General features: G+C 41.8%; 1 long non-coding RNA gene across 1 annotated transcript; it reads right to left on the reverse strand.

The window, feature by feature from the left end:
- Positions 1-2,604: 2,604 nt before the first annotated feature.
- On the reverse strand, positions 2,605-3,259 carry LOC127909625 (uncharacterized). The gene is made up of 3 exons (XR_008072225.1): positions 3,135-3,259; positions 2,780-2,881; positions 2,605-2,680 (listed from the first exon to the last, which is right to left on the reverse strand). It is a non-coding gene; the product is annotated as an uncharacterized LOC127909625 (long non-coding RNA).
- Positions 3,260-4,973: the final 1,714 nt, after the last annotated feature.

Consider the following 4,973-nt stretch of genomic DNA (forward strand, 5'->3'; position numbering starts at 1 on the left):
CTAATTGTTCTCTGAAGGTCTTGAACCATTCTGAAGGGAAGCCATCAGGGCCTGGAGACTTGTTGACTTTTTGTTGAGATATTGCTTTATTAATTTCTCCGGTGGACATTTCTAAAGGTAGTCTATCATTTTGCTCTGTCCCAATTGAGGGGAGATCAAGTGAGTTCAAAAAGTGCTCTATTGTCTGTGCATCTGCCTTCTCTGGTTGCTTGTACAGATTTGTGTAATATGATTCAAATGCATTCTGTATTTCATCTAATTTGCATGTGATCTTTTATGTTTTGGGGTCTTTTGTTTTGAAAATGGTATTCTGTGCTGGTTGTTTCCTGAGTCTCCATGCTAGTAATTTGGTTTCCTTTGAGCCTGCTTCATAATATCGTTGTTTCAGGAACCTGAATTTCTCTACTTCTTCTCTATAAATCTGGTCAATTTCCTGTTTTACCTTTTGAATCTCTTGTAATATAAGAGTGTCTTTGTATTGACTATGAGATCATTTTAAGTTTCTTAGGGTTTCCTGTAATTTCAGCAGTTTCTGTGCTTTAATCTTTTTCTTGAGAGATGATGTGGCTATGAACTTCCCTATAATAACCGCCTTAGCTGCATCCCACAATATATCATTGTCATTATTCTCCAGATAGATGTTCAATTCTGTCTTTATTGATTCCTTGAATGCTGGATCATTCAGCATGTTTGTATTAAGTCTCCATATAGTATTTCTTGGTTTGCTATCAAGGTGTAGAGTTAGGTAAACTCCATTATGATCTGATAAGTCGCTCTGCCCGATCCTACAATCCTTAATCCTGGGTTCATCTGTACTGTACATTAAAAAATAGTCTAACCTGGAGTATTCAGTGTGGCGGGCTGAGTAAAAGGTATATTCCTTATCGGTCTTGTGGATGTCACGCCATACATTGAGCAGTCCTAGATCCTGCAGTATCCTATTAATCTTTTTAGCAACTAGATTAATTTTCCTATTTTGATTTGTGCTGTCCAATTTAGAGTTTAGAATTGTGTTAAAGTCCCCTCCACAGATAAGAGTGCCAGAGGTTTCTGTGGTAATTAAATCAAACACCTTCCTGTAGAAGACCATGTCACTCCCTTGAGGTGCGTATACATGAATGTAACTTCCTTGTTATCCAGTTTATATTTAACAAGTATACATCTGCCCTCCTTGTCTTTTATTTCTGACAAACTCAAAATTAACTGAATTTGGGATCAAGATTGCAACTCCCCTTCTAGAAGAAAAAAAGTGTTCTTATATCCCATTTTCTTGAGTTTCTCGTGTTCAGATGTAGATAAGTGAGTTTCCTGACAGAATAGTATGTCACCTCTCTCCCGTTTCATCTTTGCTATTACCTTACTTCTCTTGATGTAACTCCCCAGTCCGTTTACATTGAGACTGATGAACTTACTTCTCTTGATGTAACTCCCCAGTCCGTTTACATTGAGACTTATGACCTTACTTCACTTGATGTCACTCCCCAGTCCATTTACATTGAGACTTATGACCTTACTTCTCTTGATGTCACTCCCCAGTCCGTTTACATTGAGACTTATGACCTTACTTCTCTTGATGTCACTCCCCAGTCCGTTTACATTGAGACTTATGACCTTACTTCTCTTGATGTCACTCCCCAGTCCGTTTACATTGAGACTTATGACCTTACTTCACTTGATGTCACTCCCCAGTCCATTTACATTGAGACTTATGACCTTACTTCTCTTGATGTCACTCCCCAGACCGTTTACATTGAGACTTATGAACTTACTTCTCTTGATGTCACTCCCCAGTCCGTTTACATTGAGACTTATGACCTTACTTCACTTGATGTCACTCCCCAGTCCATTTACATTGAGACTTATGACCTTACTTCTCTTGATGTCACTCCCCAGTCCGTTTACATTGAGACTTATGACCTTACTTCTCTTGATGTCACTCCCCAGTCCATTTACATTGAGACTTATGACCTTACTTCTCTTGATGTCACTCCCCAGACCGTTTACATTGAGACTTATGAACTTACTTCTCTTGATGTCACTCCCCAGTCCGTTTACATTGAGACTTATGACCTTACTTCTCTTGATGTCACTCCCCAGTCCGTTTACATTGAGACTTATGACCTTACTTCTCTTGATGTCACTCCCCCAGTCCGTTTACATTGAGACTTATGACCTTACTTCTCTTGATGTCACTCCCCAGACCGTTTACATTGAGACTTATGACCTTACTTCTCTTGATGTCACTCCCCAGTCCGTTTACATTGAGACTTATGACCTTACTTCTCTTGATGTAACTCCCCAGTCCGTTTACATTGAGACTGATGACCTTACTTCTCTTGATGTAACTCCCCAGTCCGTTTACATTGAGACTGATGACCTTACTTCTCTTGATGTAACTCCCCAGTCCGTTTACATTGAGACTTATGACCTTACTTCTCTTGATGTCACTCCCCAGTCCGTTTACATTGAGGCTTATGACCTTCTCTTGATGTCACTCCCCCAGTCCGTTTACATTGAGACTTAAGACCTTACGTCTCTTGATGTCACTCCCCAGACCGTTTACATTGAGACTTATGACCTTACTTCTCTTGATGTCACTCCCCAGTCCGTTTACATTGAGACTTATGACCTTACTTCTCTTGATGTCACTCCCCAGTCCGTTTACATTGAGACTTATGACCTTCTCTTGATGTCACTCCCCCAGTCCGTTTACATTGAGACTTATGACCTTACTTCTCTTGATGTCACTCCCAAGACCGTTTACATTGAGACTTATGACCTTACTTCTCTTGATGTCACTCCCCAGTCCGTTTACATTGAGACTTATGACCTTACTTCTCTTGATGTCACTCCCCAGTCCGTTTACATTGAGACTTATGACCTTCTCTTGATGTCACTCCCCCAGTCCGTTTACATTGAGACTTATGACCTTCTCTTGATGTCACTCCCCCAGTCCGTTTACATTGAGACTTATGACCTTACTTCTCTTGATGTCACTCCCCAGACCGTTTACATTGAGACTTATGACCTTACTTCTCTTGATGTCACTCCCCCAGTCCATTTACATTGAGATTTATTATTACCTTACTTCTCTTGATGTCACTCCCCAGACCGTTTACATTGAGACTTATGACCTTACTTCTCTTGATGTCACTCCCCAGTCCGTTTACATTGAGACTGATGACCTTACTTCTCTTGATGTCACTCCCCAGTCTGTTTACATTGAGACTGATGACCTTACTTCTCTTGATGTCACTCCCCAGTCTGTTTACATTGAGACTTATGACCTTAAATTCCCGGTGATGCATCAATATAAATAAAAAACCTGTGCAACATTTCTGCCTTCTTATCATGAACGAAAAATCAAGAACGATAATAAAGTAAACCAAAGTGGGAAAATACTTTGGTATTCTGACTCCCATGTCAGAGGACTGTCTCTTGCCTCTGGGGTTTGAGGTGCTGAGTCTGTCCGCAGGATGGGCCCCTCGCTCAGATATGAAAATGCGTGACGTAGTCACAAACAAGACCTGGTGGAACCGAACCGCTTATACACATCGGTTAATTACAAGTGAAAACTATATCGGTCATGCTTGGATATCATGAATCCTCCCCTTGATACGCCCTTCTGTCGCCCCGTTGTCAATGTGTCATTAATCCTCAGCTAATATATATGTTATTACTGTGACGCTACTTAGTGTGTTCGTAAAGAACACAGACTTTTGGCTACTCACCCTTGTTCAGCATTGGGGGAAAATAGGGGAGATATTTTACCTATTGCAATGTCAACCATAACAACCCAAAGCCTTAACAGCTCGTGGTAACTATTAATTCTGTTAAATCCGGTTCAGTTACATCTTCCCGTTGGAAATGCCTGAGTCTCTCTCGGATGTGAACGTCCTCTCTCCGAGGTGTTTTCCCTCTTTCTCCATGACTCTGCTTGTCGACAATGATCCATGGGCTTGCGCGAGTCTTTCCGTCGGTGATGTTGCCTTTCTCCTGGCGGTATACTCCACTGGGATACCCCTCGACTTCAGATCCTCAGCCGCCTTGCCTGCATGCTCATATGTAACCAGGCCATTTTCTAGAAATACCCGCATTTTTGCCGGGTATGGTGTTTGGAAGCGTATACCCTTCTCTTTAAGTGCTTTCTTAATGGGGGTGTATTCTTTCCTTCTTTTCAGTATCTCTCCCGCGTAGTCATGATCAAAGAACACTCATTGGCCTTGGACGTTAACAGGCCTTTTCCAGGTTGCATGTAAGACTTTCTCTATGACTGAGACTTTTAGGAACCGTACTACTATGGATATTGGTGGGGCGCTGCTGGGGGGTTTTGAGGCCAGAGCTCGGTGTGCTCTCTCGATTCCCAGGTCAGTGTCGTCTTCAAGTATGCCCTTGAATAGACCCTCCACGAAGTTGGGCATAGAGTATTTTTCTGCGCCCTCTACTACGTTTTAAAGTCTAATGTTGTTTAGACGTGAGAAACCTTCGAGTTCAGTCACTTTTGCCTGTAGTGCGTGTTCGCTTTTCAGTGACTGTTCAAGGATTTCCTTGACTGCTGAGTTCCATGTGTCCGTTTCGCCAATGCACTGTTCTGTGTCCCCCATTCTTGTAGATATGCTGTGAAGTTCTAATTTGTTTTCTTCCAGTTTCTGGTTAATGTCCTTCTTGAACTCATTTAGTTATTTTCTTACATATTCTCAAAGTTCCTCTCGTAAGCCTTTGAGCGCCTCGCGCAATTCCTCCTTCATCACCTCACAAAATGAGGGTTCTTTTGCTGCTGCTATCTTATTTGCGCTAGCATTAGCCATTTCGGGTTCATCGACGATTATATCTTCTGCTGTCTTGTTACGGGCTGTTGTTGTACCTCCGCAACCTTTTCCTATTTTCCCCTTTTCCATAAGTTATTACAATGCTCAGAGTAAATACTTGAATTTAGGGGGGGGGGGGAAATACCCAACAGATGTGCAGTACAT

The sequence above is a fragment of the Oncorhynchus keta genome, chromosome 19, assembly GCF_023373465.1.
Source record: "Oncorhynchus keta strain PuntledgeMale-10-30-2019 chromosome 19, Oket_V2, whole genome shotgun sequence".
Taxonomy (NCBI): Eukaryota; Metazoa; Chordata; class Actinopteri; order Salmoniformes; family Salmonidae; genus Oncorhynchus; species Oncorhynchus keta.